Here is a 15,403-nt window from a genome sequence, read left to right as displayed (position 1 = left end):
CTCTAATTCTTCAAAGTCTCTCGGGTTAGGTTCTAAAAAAATGCTACCCGAGTTCTCCTTGCTGGTGCCCCCTTGGACCTGCCAGACCCTTAGTCCTAAACCCATCACAGGCTTGTGTGGACTAAGTTAAACTCGAGAGGACACATTCCCTTATGTCTATGCAGAGAATAAATTCACACGAAGACATAAGGTATATGAATCCTGAAGGCTACTTGCTAGGCATATACGGTGAATAAATTCACACGAATGCGTCGCTTTCACCCCCACTTAAAACGGGTTCGGAGCTCGGGTTTATAGCCTTAGATGAAAAAAGACTTTAAGGGCTGAAATCATTGAGAAAACGGTTAGTACAACTATTTACTCGAAAAAATATAATCAAAAGTAAGCAATAAGGATCGAAATGTTACCTTAAAATTTAAACTTACCCTTTTCGTTAAAAAGACAACTGAAAATTACCTTAGCCTGACTCACTTGAGGATCCCCAGCGGAGTTGCCAAGCTGTCGCAACCGTCTTTTGGTTGGGCCCCGGAATTGGGCTTCGACTTGAAAAATGTGGATTGGGAGTCGCCACCGATCATTTATTTAAAAATAAATGGGTTGATCGGATACCCTATTTCTTACCTGATCTGCGTCTTACCAGAAATATGTCGAGCTCAGGAGTCGGTTACGGTCAAGGAATGATTAGCACCCTTGAACCGCCCTTTCGGTACTACGTAATTTCCAGTTGTCTTAATTAAGAAAATTGTAATTTTAAATTAAAAGGTAAAATTTGATCATGAATTACTTACCTCTGATTAATTGACGAAAATACCCTTAAAAAGTCATAAGATGAGTTAGAGGAAAAAAAATGAAAAAATGAAGAATAAAAATAAGTAAAAAAAATAAAAGGAAAAATAAATAAATAAATGAAATATTAAAATATATATATATATAAATGAGTAAAATAGAAAAATAGAAAAATAATAATCATAACAATAATAATAGTAATATGAAAATATAATATAAATAAAAAAAACCAAAAACCAAAAATAAATAAATATATAAACCAAATATAAAAGTATACATATAATGATAATTGGCTTATAAATAAACTATTAAAAACATACATATATACGTATAATGATAAAATGAAAAAAAAACTAAATAAAGATAATTACAATATATATATATAGTAATAATACGCTTATAAGTAAAATATTTAAAAAAAGAGTATATATATATAAAAAAAAATAATAAATATAGTATTAAAAAATAATCAAATGAATATAAATAAATAAAAAAAATATGTATATATAATAATATATAGTGTAAAAAAATCAATTGAAAATCATTTAAAAAAACATATGTATATATATTTATATAATGACAATAATGTAAATAATAAATAAATAAAAATATCTATACAATAAATAAAAGGACTAATATAAAGAAAAATAAAGATTGGGGCCAAATTTGAAAGACAATTAACGTTGATATTACGCATTAGGGGGATAAAAAATGAACAAGACTCAGGGTAGATCTAGGTTCGAAACTTCAAAACCCCACCCATTTTTGGTCATCGGCGCAACCCACGTTTTGGGTTATTCAAACCAAATCTCAAAAAAATAATGTGCACATGCGAGAAATGAACGAATCAAAAAAAAATGCTACCTTTTATTTCCTTTTCGAATCGTTTGCAATAGCTTTGCCTTTGTATTTTCCGTGTTTTCCTCTGTATTTGTTCTGTAAATCGTGTGTTACAATAGTGAGTTACAATGGCTATTTATAGTGCTTGTGGATCTTATCTTTAGGAGTTTAAATCATAGTAGAACTCTATCCTATTTTTAGGAGTTTGAATCCTAGCAAAATTCTATCCTATTTTTAGGAGTTTGAATCCTAGTAGGACGAAAAGGTTTGTTGACACCGTGCCTTATCAGAAAGGGTGCTAGATCGGTAAAATTAAGAGAAAGGATATCTTATAGGTAATTATTACCTGTACAGGTGATATTTCGGTAAAATCACCTTAAATTTTTGGAGGATTAATGAGAAATAATGTGATTATGTCAATTTAATTTTATGATTATGACATATTTGAACATCATAATATAATTATACAAAAATATAATTACTACCTAATAATTACATTATTATAGAAAATCCAATTTTTAAAATATGTTTAATTGATATAACCAGGAACATATCTATATAGAGAGTAGGAGGGACTCTTACCCCTTTCAAAATTTTTGGTTTAATAACATTTTAGGATTTCATCTGATTAAATTTAAGTAAAATTATGCTTTTGTCCCGCCAAACTTTTTTAGATTAAATACATAATAAATCCTTCTTATTTTGAACTCAAGTACCTTGTCCCTCCCAATATTTAATCACGGTTCTGTTCTTGAACATAACGTAATTACATTATAATTTTTTATGTTATATTAGTAGCACAAATTATAATTGGGTAAACTATGCAAATAGTTCCCTATGTTTTAGATCTGACCGACTTTAGTAATCAATTTAAAAATTAAGGGAAAATGATCCCTAACGTTATCGATCCGTTCGATTTTAGTCCCTAATGTTATCGATCCGTTCCATTTTAATCCCTCAGCCATTAACTCTCGTTCAATTTGAGTCTCTCAACCATGTTAGGAACTTAAAGAAAAGGGGGTTAACGGAAAATAATAGCAAAGGGACTTAAATCGGATGGACCGATAATGTGAGGGACCATTTACCCCAAACAAATTCAGTTCGACCCTTAATTATAAAATTAAATTGACTTAATTTTAATATAGTGTTAACTATAAAATTAAAGTGACTTAATTATACAATATAATTATATTAATTCTCACTTTTTTCCTAAAAATTAAATAGTACAATTTGAAGACTTCTAATTACCTTAATTGCCTAAACCTACTACAACAGTGTAATTACACCTAATAACATCCAAATACAACTACATTATGGCTTTCTACACACCATAAATACAATTGTGTAATTTTAATTTATGTTATAAAACATTACATAGATAAATGAGATATAATTACACTCTACTAATTAAACACTTCTAAAAATTAAACCTTTTTATAATTATTCAAATATATTTATTAAAATAATAATTACATACAACTATTCCATGTTCCAAACACGACCCTAAAAAAGATTAAAAGTGTATAAACCAATGTTTTACTTATCATAGGTAAAACCATAAAAGGATTAATACTTATTTTACCTCCTATATTATAATAAAGTTTTCATTTTGATCATTTTATTATTTCTTATCGCTTTAATCTTTCAATTATTTTTTTTATCAACTTTGGCCCCTCAAATTTAGTTTTATTTTCAAATGTATTGGAGGCTTGACGTTTCTTTCTTTTGATTGAAAGAATTTACACATCAATAAAAATTATTTACTTTTAAAATGTTCAAAACTTTTTTAATTTATTGATAATGCACACACTCTATAAACACGACTGCTCAAATCGAAAATCTTTAGAGAAAATAATATTTCATTTTACCACTGGGATCACTTAATGGGTTCTAGCTAGAATCCAAATATTTAAACCGGCATAAATGTAAAACATTTAACATGAAATATGTTGTTTGACCTAATGGTAACTAAAAGTTTATTATCAACTTAGAGTGAGGTTCAAATCATAAGATTGGTAATGTAATGTAGGGGTGTGTATAAAAAAGACATGATAGAAGAATAAAATGATTAATAATATAGATTAAAGTGGAAATGTAAATAAAAGCTTATCTAATTTAATGTTTAAACTTTAGAGCAATTAGGTTGTGTTTGATCACGAATATAAGATTATATTTGAGAATAAAATTCTTTTTAACAATTTAAATGTGTAATATTAAATTAAAATTATTTGTACGAAAATTTATAAAACTATTTTTGTTATACTATTCAAATTTACAGAAACTTTTGTAGACACCCGTTTTTGACCGGGTTTAAAAAATATTATAAATATTAATTATATATTATTATTATTATTATTAATACAAATTATATTATGTTATGTAGGCCTGAAGCTCAAGCCCACTACAACAAAAGCAATCCCAAAGCCCGATGCAAGCCCAAAAAAATCCAACAGCCCCAAAATAATTACAAGTAACTTGGTTTAAGTCCAGGAGTTGTTCCCATATGCGTGAATAAGATGCCGCCAATCATGCCACCATTGAAGATGCACAAATCATCAACCAAAATGTCTCAAAGTCAAGAAGAAAAGCAACCTAATCCATAAAAAATCAGTGATTTCTACCTAAACCTATCAACATGCAGTAAAATGACAAGGATATTCGGTGAAGAAAATATAGATAAAAGGGGTAGTTTTTGAAGATAATGGGGGAAGAGAGGGATTAGCAAGAAAAAAAGAAAAAATAGAGGAGTCGAATAGGGGATCTCGGTTTTCATCAAGAACAAAAAACGAGAGAAAAAATCAACCATTGGCCATAGCAATTAACCCGAAAAGAGGAGCAAGAAAAAACCTTCCCCCATTCCTTTTTTACACAACATAACAAGAAGGAAAAGGAGGGTGTGTAAACATCATTTCTTATCTCAAGCAATACAATTAATTATTTTCTTTATATACTAAGCGCATGATTATTGTTTTTCTTTTGAAATAAGTAGAAATATTAAACTAGTTTCAATTTACTTGTTATGTTGATCGGAATTTGTTGCATGTGTGGCTCGTCTAGTCGTAGTTTTATGGCACAACAGTGTCGGTTGACTTGAGAAATAAAAATCAGAATACTGAAAATTAATTTCAAGATTTCAAAACTTAAGTTCTTAATAAACTGTGGATTTATTTTGGGAAAAGAAATAAAGAGAAGAATTTAGAGTGTTACCGGCTGTCTGTCTCTTCATAGTGTAGAATAGTCCACCGGAGGCTATCGACGTTGAGTGTGAGCGTGACATGCGTTTGTAAGGAAGAAGAAGGTCCACGTTTTGCCCATCGTATAGAGTTTGAGCGTGGAATTTGAAGCCAAGGAAAGAAGCACCCGAGGTGAAAAATACGTAGTTAGGAACACCAAACTCGTTAGCCAACTCTGGAAAATGAGTTAAAAACATGCTGAGAACAAACTTGGCGAGAATAAGGAAGCCCTTAGGGCTTTCGATTGAAGAAGAAGAAGATAGGGGAGAGATGAGAAATGACCGATCTGTGGTGGCCAACGTGAGTTAAAGCCCATTGGTTCAGTGGTGTTTGGAGGCGCAGGTAGAGCAGCACCGTACGGTGGCCAAGGTTTGGAGTAGCCTCTGTTTTGTATGTCATCTAAGAAGAAGAAGAGGGAGGCGTAGGAAGGAGCAAAACGGCTGTGTGTGAGTTTAGGTGTAAATATAGCCTAGGTTTAGTTTAAAATTAAGTTTTATATTAGAATTTTAAAGTAACTTAATGTTAAGTCACCATAGTCTCTACTCAAGTTCATTTTAGTCCCTATGTCGAGTTTTATGCTTATAATTTTGTTCCTTCATTTCATGCACTTTTAATTTCAGTCCTAAAACGTATTGTGTTTAATTTTTAATTTTAGACATTGGACCTTTAAGTTTTTGCATGTTTCATTATGAGTATGTTTGGCTTTATTATAATATTAGTCCATTATATTAATAATAGTTTTATTATGGTTTCATTATGTAAAGTGGTTTATTAGTTTGTATATTTGTTTTATTATTTTGGTCATATTTATATATTATGTTTAATACGCACATATATGTATGTATATATATATATATATATATATATATAGTTTATTAGTTAAAATATATTTATTTAATTTTTGATTGTAAATATCACTGCATGTGATTTTTTAAATACTTATTAATAGTTAAATGATTGTATTTTTAATTAATTTTTACATAATAGTCTCACGTGCATAACTTGACTCCTATCACATAATTAGATTAAGGGTAATACTCATTTAATTTAAAGTTGTTAGAATGACTTTTCTTAACTTACTAGATAGTCGTTTTGACCATTTTAAATTAAAAGTGTATCCCGTCAATTACATCTAAATAAATTTTGATTCATCAATTTAAAATTTGGGAATGAAAGAGAAATAAATGTTCATTTATTTAAATTTGTTGAGAAAAAGTCGTTAGAACTTACCTAAAGATCTGGTCTCAATATTTTTAAATAATCAAATATCCTTTATCTTTTTAAGGCCTTGGTAATTTTAATTTAATATGGTTTGGTGTATTCAAATATTATAATATTATTATATTTCATTATAAAATTTACATTTTATTGTTTTAAGGGATTATAAACCAAGTTAAATTCGAATTTGTGAATTTCGTTGCAAAGACATTAATTAATCGGTTAGGTACCGATTTAGGGCGCTGTGGGGGTGCTAATCCTCCCCACGCGTAACCGACTCCCGAACTCAATTTTTGGTAACACAGACCTCTATTTGTTGTTTTAATTAAAATTAATTTTTATTTAAAATGACAAAACGTTTTTGGGTGCCCAATCACACCCTAATCAAATATTGGTGGCGACTTCTCGAACCGTATGTTTTTATTATAAAGGAGTTTCCAAATTTTTGAAACGAAAGGTTTTATAAAATCGCATTGTTTTTAATTAAAAATCAATCACAAAGAAGATAATTAAAAATGGTATGGTTTTCAAAATCTCGTTCTCATTTCGAGAAAAAAATCGTTTCGACAGCTTGGCGACTCCGCTGGGGACTTTAGAGAGTCGGGTCGATAGTCGATTAATTAATTGTCTTTGCAAATGAAAATTATAAGGTATGTTTTTTGTCCCTTGTTTGTGTTAAATTGTTGTTTGCATTTTAATTTGTAATTTGATTAACAAATAAATAATTGTACTAACGTGTGAATTAAATATTTCAGTTTTATGACCTTCACTTTAGTCTGTTGTTTTCTTTGATCGAGGCAAATGATTATGAGTTTCCCCCACCGTCGCTATAACCTTTCGATATCTAGAGCCTTATAACTGTGCTCTGTCCCATTAGGTAGGGGTGAACGCTACGAGTGAAACTCATTTACGAGTGAAACATTGAGTTTCCTCTCATGGACATAGGGAAATGTATCCTCTCGAATTGAACTTGACCCGTTTAAACCTATAATGGGTGAGGGTCGAGGGTCTGGCAAGCCCAAGGGGGTACCAGTAAAGTACAATTCGAGGACCCTGTTAGTGTTACCAAATCTCAGCCCGTCTTATATTGAATCTCTTTTTGCGATTCTTAAAAAGTCACAAGGGGAAACTCATTCTAACCTTTTCCTCGAATGTATTTATTTTTGAAAGAAGTATGAGAACTAGAAAAGCATGCAATTAGGTTTCATATTTCCGTACGAAGCATGTGAATTAGATATCATGAGGTTAGGGTTTTTTGTGAATAACAAAGCATGTGGGTATATATCATGTTGGGTAGTATCTACTAAAGCATGATTGGGTAGCCATCATGTGAGGGTATGTTTTATTTAATAATTACGATAATTACTATCTTGTTGTTTATCTTATGTGCTAACCCATTTTTGTTATGTGTTTGTTTTATTTTGATTTTATTACATTTACATCTTCATATCATTCAAAGGTGTTAATTCGCAAGTGATTGACTAATAAGAAGGTTGGACATATTGAGACAAGAAATTCTCAACCACGTAGTCAAAATCTGGAAATCCAAAGATGTTCAAATAATCCATGAAGAAGGACATCCGATGAATGAAGAAATCTGAAGCTGATGAAGAATTCCTTTAAAGGTGCAAAGGCCAAGATATTGACTCAAGAGATAGATATAATCGTACCAAGGACGAGAAGACCCTTCATAAAGACATGAAACCACTTCACATTGGAGGTAAGAATGGAGATTTCAAGATTCCATTTAAGACATTCGATGTCATCAAAGGTATAAAATACACCGACAACTTTGGGGTGCAATGTTAGATTCCATGAAGAGTACGACTCAAGGAAATGAAGAATCACAATTGTATTTTGACTACATGGTGTACTTACTGAATTCTTGTTGTCTAAATGAAGGTTGTTCTATGGTGGTCACTTTTGGAATTAACACCTTTTACATTTGCATTTGCATTCTTATTTTGCATTCATATTTGTACTAAGTTGTTTTTTATGTTGTTTTTATTTTTGTGTGCATTACATGATTATGACATAATCAAAAGGTGTTGATTTGTGAGTTGTCATCATAGTAGAAGGTTTTCATGATGGACAAAGGGGTTTTGTGATCAAGCAGACTATAATACATATGAGAAATGGCATCCTAAGAAAGCTTCGAGAATAGTGAAGAGATATGCGCTCAAAGATCGTATGGCTGAGGAAGAGCAAAAGGAGATAAGAAAGATAAAAGAGCAGATGTCCAGGATGATGGATAGAATAGATGCTTTGGCCAAAAGAAGTGGGGCTTCTACAACAGAAAAGAAAGAGCTCGATGAAAACAATATTGAGGTGTCAAATATGCAAGAGACTACTTTAGAGCCTGCTGATTCTAGCCAGTATGACAAATCACGCACAATCATTATTCGTATCAACAAGGTGTTTGGAAATGCTTAGGAAATAGTGGCAACTGTAAAAGTTCAGAAGGATGAAAAGAAGCCATGCATTCAGAACTCGTTGGTGTTTGATAGTCTACTCCCAACATCAGGGGAAGTAAAACTGGAAATTCCAGTCCAACTAGAAATTCCAGTCTAACCCAAGTTGAGAGGTGGCTCTCATTGTGATTTCATCCCAATATCATATAAGGAGTTGTATGATGCAATGTTAGAAGCCTGAGAAGTGGCCCCACATTATGTGAAACCTCTACAGCCTCCATAACTAAGTTGGTATGACGTCAACGTTCGTTGTGAATATCATGCTGGAATTCAAGGACATTCTATTGAGAATTGTTCTACCTTCAAACGTCGAGTCCAACTTCTTCTAGATCATGGAGTATTGGAGTTTGAATTGAAAGGATAACCCAGTTTGGTAACGGATTATCCTGTTAAGTTTGAACCAAAAGTAACCAAAGGCTAGGGTATCAGTGAGGACATCCAAGAAGAAGATTGTTTGCCAAAATATGATTTTCAGATTCATCATTTAAGGAATGAAAATGATAAGCTGAGTAGAGAGATGGAAGCCATGAGGGATGGTTTTCAAAGGATCAGTCAAGCTTTTAAATGTACTGGTATAGGAAATATCCCAAAATAGTGGATAATAGGGGTCACTAAACATAAAAATGATGTCGAACAATGGAGAAAGAATTGCAAGGTGCACGAAGGTCGAGCCGAGAAGCTTTCTCATGATTTACAAATTGCAGAAAAAAGTGCAATATAGTTGTTAATGATTTGGGAAAATATCAAGCCGAGAATCAGATTTTGAATTTGTCCATAGCAACATGGAGGCTTCAAATCAGTGATACAAGCGTGAGGTTGATGCTGAGGTAAAAACCACTAGAGCCAGTAACAAGAAATTGATGAGGATGGTAGATAATTTTGAAAATATTACCTAAAGATTTCATAACAATGAAGATTTTCTTACGAGGAAAAATGAACAACTTCGTTTACAACTTCAAGAATTGATACGCAAGATGGAGGGAAAAGACAACGTCATGAAAGAAGTTATAATCCAAGCAAGCCATTTGGCTCACAAGTTGATTGATCTAGCTGGCTTTGCAAGAAAATTGGGGCAGATGGCCAACTCGACACTCGAACATGAGTGGAAGTTAACCTGGTTTTTGAGAGAGATAGAGAAGTTATGAGTTAACGCTATTCCTTATGTGTAAAGTTGTTAGTATCAAAACCTTTGTGTTCAATGAAAGTTGTTTTAAGATGATCACTCTAGAATGACACCTTTTGCTTACATGCATTTGCATCACATTTTTTATTTAAGCATTTTACATGCACTAGTTATGAAAACATGAAAATAATTTATGGAAGGTTATGTGACAGTAATACCAAGATCATTTATTCATACTACTTCCTCGTCATCATGAATACATAAATGGAAACAATGGAGCAATCTGATGAGTGATCACAAGAGCAGTTACATGAGTAGTTGGCTGGATTGACACAAGATGCGAGGAATCAAGCATCGGGTTCTCTGTAAGGTTTATCAAACAAAATGATCCAGGCGCTAGCAACTAAAGCTATTGGTAAAAATAAAATGGATGATAAAGGAAATCAGTGTCATCAGACTGGTACATCAAGAGTGATAATTTGCCCTGGAGCATCTAACTCAAACCCAGGAATGAGCCTCGTCAATTATGAGCTATTTGAAGATGATTTCAAGTGGTTTAATGAAGCCATTAAAGATATGAAGGTTGTTAATGCCTCTCACAATGAGTTAGAAGCTATGGAACACAGTTTGGTCCCTGATTTGATCATCCCACATGATTTAGGGTACCTAATTTTGAGAAATATGATGACACCAGTTGCCCTCTAATTCATCTGAAAATGTTTTGCTAAAAGATGGAAGGGTACTTAAATGATGATAATTTGCTAATTCATTTCTTCCATGATAGTCTTGTTGGGCCAGCTGTAGTATGGTATAATGGTTTGAACAAAGAGCATATCAAGACATGGGTCAACTTAGTTGATGCTTTTCTGGGGCAATATCAATATGTTAAAGGCCTAGCCCCAAAACGTCATGATCTTCAAAGGATAAGGATTAAAGCTATTAAGAGCTTTAAAGAATATGCCCTAAGATGGAGATGAGTGACAGCACAAGTTCAACCTCCTTTTTTAGAAGAAGAAATATCATATATGTTTCACGATTCTCTTCAAGCTTCTTTCTTTGAGTTAATGCTAGGAAATTCGACGAATGACTTCAAGGATCTTATGACAGCTGGGGAATTAATTGAAGATGCAATCAACAAACGAAACTTGAAATTCACTTCCAAAAGTCCAACCGATCAAAAGGAAAATGCTAATGAGGTGAATGAATGTCACATCCAGAGCTCCTACAACCGTAAAAGAAAAGGGGCAACAAGTTACTCAAGTCATCAAAAGAAAGTCTAAAGATCAAAAAAGACTTTGAAAGTGTTCCAAACTTCTATCTCGGATCTGTATCTCATTTGGTTAAAGGTCAATACCTCACACTAAGGCCAGTAAAAGTTAAACCTGACCCTTCTGTTCATAGCTATGATCAAGATAGTGTCTGTCATTTTCACTTAGGGACATTGGGGCATTCTATGGGAAATTGTAGGCCGTTGTTAAAGGAGATAGAGATACTTGTGGAAAATGGGATGTTAACACAAGAATTGGTGAAACAGTGGATGATGAGCTCGAGTGAGGCGTCAAAACACATAATGTAGTATCCGTTTGGGTCAGGTGTTTCTACGTTAGATGGAAAACGGGGCATCATAATTAGGAAAAGATCATTTCATTTATCATGGAGCTTTATTTCATTTGCAACATCCTGTTTGAACATGTTTTCTTTAAACTTTCTCATCAGCTTTTTGTAATGATATTTAAATGAATCCATGTTACTTTAAGGATGGTGAGCATTGAATCAAATTTGTAACTTGAAATTCTTTGAATATCAACTGAATTAAAAACTCTTTAAATAACTAGGGTCATAAATCTTTGACAAAATAACAAGGTTGAAACCTGATAAAATAAGAACCTTGACCTTATCCCCAGAAGATATAATTGAACACCATACCTTTTTTATTGCATGGACCGATATAGCCTTTTTCTATCATAAGGGAATTAACAATAGGCTTGGTATTCGGGTATGTACAGGAGCAGACAAAATGGGGCATCTCTTGTGTATGATGTTACAAAACTGACTAGATTACACTTTTGTTGATGACGTTCAGTGATGATTATGATCTTTACTGATGGAATAGTAGAGTAGGTGAATCTAGTTTAGGTCAGTTTCTTGGAAATTAAACTCTAACGATGAGATTTTCTGACTTTCAACAACACCAGGACTATAACAGGTTCTTCTTGACAAGATTAAAAAATTGAATCCGTATACCCATAATGTAATTATGTATGTATACAATAAAGTTGAGCTATTCCACTAAAGCAATTGGTTATAGAGGAAACTCGAAAGCCCTGACTTTACGAATAGATTATATTCAAACCATGACATTGATCGGGTATTCGACAATTCGGTGTATGCTCCACTGTGATTGTCAAGTCAAAGACTTTGTGGTGATATGAATCCTTCAGCTATCCCGATAAAGGAAAATTACAATAAAACTGATTTCAGCTAGCCAAACCATGCCAAATTTATCTAAATATGGATTTTCGGTAAAGATGGACTAAGGGAGTTAAGGAACACCTGTTATAGTCAATTTCACATGAGCACTCAGGAATTTAATTTTTAGATCGATATTTATGCATTGCCTTTTTTAGAGGAGTCTACGAAGCTTTAACAAATGGAAGATTTCAGAGAACTGAAATAGAAGTGTTTTAGAAAGTGTAGTAATTGATTATGATAGTTGCGTCATTTTGTCCGCATCCGATTAAAATACCAAGCTAAGAAGGAAGGGAATGTTGCGATGTTCACAATGACCAAGAAAGAAAAGACATTTTGGTGGTCGAAACCTTAGAAAATAGAAAGCCAACCTGAAGCCAACCCCTCAATTTTGACACTTGTCAAATAGATATAACTCTGAAAATATTAAAAAGCTATTGACTCTTTTGATATTCTGTGAACTCATGTTAAAGATTTGATTCAATTGTGAGCCTGAATTAAGGGGCAATGTTTTATAAAATTCTTTCATTATTTGATCCCTAAAATAAGAGAAAAAGGAAAAACATTTTCAAACGGGACAGTCTCAAATGTGAAATGTCCTTAAGGCTGGCGATGTTTTTTTGCCTCTATTGAAAAAGGAATAAGCGATGCCAGAACATGAATCATTCCACAGTGTTGAAAGTAAATAGTTCGAGAGATCAGAAGGACTGAAGAATGGAGCTTGTAATACTCCTTTGTGACATTGTCAGCAATCTATCAAGAAAATGATTACCCTATAGGAAAGGGGCATATATCTCAGTGCATAGCAAAAAAAGACAAGAATAAGACCAGTCAAGAAAAAGATGACCACCTTATTTAGAAGATACACATATCTCAGACATTTTTGTCATAAGAATTGATCACTTCTTAAGTTTTTGACAACATGAAGATAATCCCTCGAGTTACTTGACAATACCACTGTTCAGTAACACCAGAATGAGAGTATTCAAGATAAATATATTTGAGCACGAATAGAGCCACAATGATCCACAAATGGGGCATTATCAAAGTTGTACCTCGTGGGAATCATGAGATTCAAATTCAATGGACATTGAGAGAGAACCTTTTGACTTGAAGGTTGGAAATATTTTTTAAGGTCCATATTATCCATGGGGCCATCTTGAAGGCTCACATCAGCATGTAAAGATAGAAGTTATCCATGTGGGTATCTTGAAGGCTCACATCAGCATGAAAAGACAAAAGTAATCTATGTGGGGCATCTTGAAGGCTCACATCAGCATGAATAGACAAAAATGATCTATGTGGAGCATTTTGAAGGCTCATATCAGCAAGAAACAATTTTAAATACATTTTGAATGTTCACATCAACAAATGCTGGGGCATGCTAGAGGCCCATATCTTCATGTGTCAAGATCATTGATTTGAACAAATATTTCAAATAAGACAAAAGGTATGAAGAATGAAAATGGTAAAACAATGACAGTGGAGCTGGCTATACACAATTGCTTTGTTCATCATGCAATTGCATTATTCTGATTTAATGTTGGCAGTTAAAGCATCCTACTTGTTATCTCACTAAGCTTTGTTCTTAAGTGATGTCCTACAAAAACTCTGAACTCTATGCAAAGAGCTACTCTGGTTGAAAGATATGAGCAGAAGCCACAGAAACGATGAATGTGTTGTCAAATGTTTTACGAACCAGTGAATATGGTGTTGAATCAATGTGGTGATCATGTGTTGTTTCCATTACCCAAGGTGAATATTGTTTTCTACAATCTCCAAGGTTAAAAAGGAGAAATGATGAAGATTTCTTTCCACGAAAAGGGCGATGGGATTTTAAACAGTGAGAAACTAATAGAACCAGTTAAGGTTAAATGATGGGTTGTTATTAAACCTCTAGATATGATATGGTATAAATAAGCCTTGTTTAATATCCAATTAGATGTGGTAACATAAAAAAAATGGGATAAATCCTCCTTGTGATATGTTGTAATAGTCAAATCATAATAGATGCTACTATTCCATTGATCTTTGTGGAGTTTAGCGCAGTCATATGCATAGTCTCCAAAAATGAGGCAACGGAGTCATGTTTCTGACCATAACAAGAAGTTGAGAGAGAAAACACTTTATCTAAAATGAAGACAAAAAGCAAAGACAACAAGATGATTGGGCAGATCTCCAAGAGTAGTAAGTTGCTATACTGATATCTAAGTAAACCCTAGAGAAGAATGATCAAGATGAAGAAAGCTTGGTTCCCCACTTTGGAGTCAAATGAATATTGTATCAACATTTTTACATTCATAAGAACATCATTTGCATAATGAATCATACAATACATTTAAATACATATCCATTGCATTCATGCATCAAAGCATAATTTTATAGATTTTTCAAGAAAAAGAGAGTGAAAAGATAAAATTCAAGCCTCAAATGTAGGAATCACGTCAGAGTGGTAGAACCTCAAGAATTGAGGAACCCAATACATAAAACAATCATCATTTTTGAAGTGGGCCATGTTACCCAGCTAATATGTTTTTTAGAATCTAAGTCCGAGTTTCAGAAGTTTCTTGATGACTTTCAAATGAGTTTTCAAAGAAACTAAGTCTTATTTTTGGAAGTTTCTTGATGTTTTCAAATGAGATTTTAGAAACTAATCCTCAGGGGTTTCTTGATTTGTAAGTCCTTTGGGCCATCCATAAGACCTTCAGTGCATGATATTTTCAAATGAGATTTTAGAAACTAAGCATTCAGGGGTTTCTTGATTTTTAAATCCTCCGAGTCATCAGTAAGTCTTTCGAGCATGATGCTTAAGTCCTTCGGGTTGATTTTTAAATCCTTCGGGTCATCAGTAAGTCTTTCGAGCATGATGCTTAAATCCTTCGGGTCATCTGTAAGCCTTTCGAGCAAGATGATAAGACCTTCGGGAAGAATGTTTTCAACATTTCCAATGGAGAGTTCATAATGAGAAGAACTCATCCAAAGAGGAAGAAGAAGTTCATAATAAAAAGAGCTTGTTCGACCTATCACTCGATTCATGACATTTCGAATCAGTGACGCCTCGCTTAAGGGATTGATATTTCTAATTAAGAGTTCATAATGAGAAGAACTCATTCGACAGAGGGAGAAGAAAATCATAATAAGAAGATCTTGTTTAACCTATCACTCGATTCACGACATTTCAAATCAGTGACGCCTCGCTTGAGGGATTGACATTTCCAATTGAGAGTTCATGATGAGAAGAACTCATCCGATTGAGGGAGAAC

The sequence above is a fragment of the Hibiscus syriacus genome, unplaced genomic scaffold (assembly GCF_006381635.1).
Source record: "Hibiscus syriacus cultivar Baekdansim isolate YM2019G1 unplaced genomic scaffold, ASM638163v2 tig00003041_pilon, whole genome shotgun sequence".
Classification (NCBI taxonomy): domain Eukaryota; kingdom Viridiplantae; phylum Streptophyta; class Magnoliopsida; order Malvales; family Malvaceae; genus Hibiscus; species Hibiscus syriacus.
Note: the sequence above shows the minus strand (reverse complement) of the source record.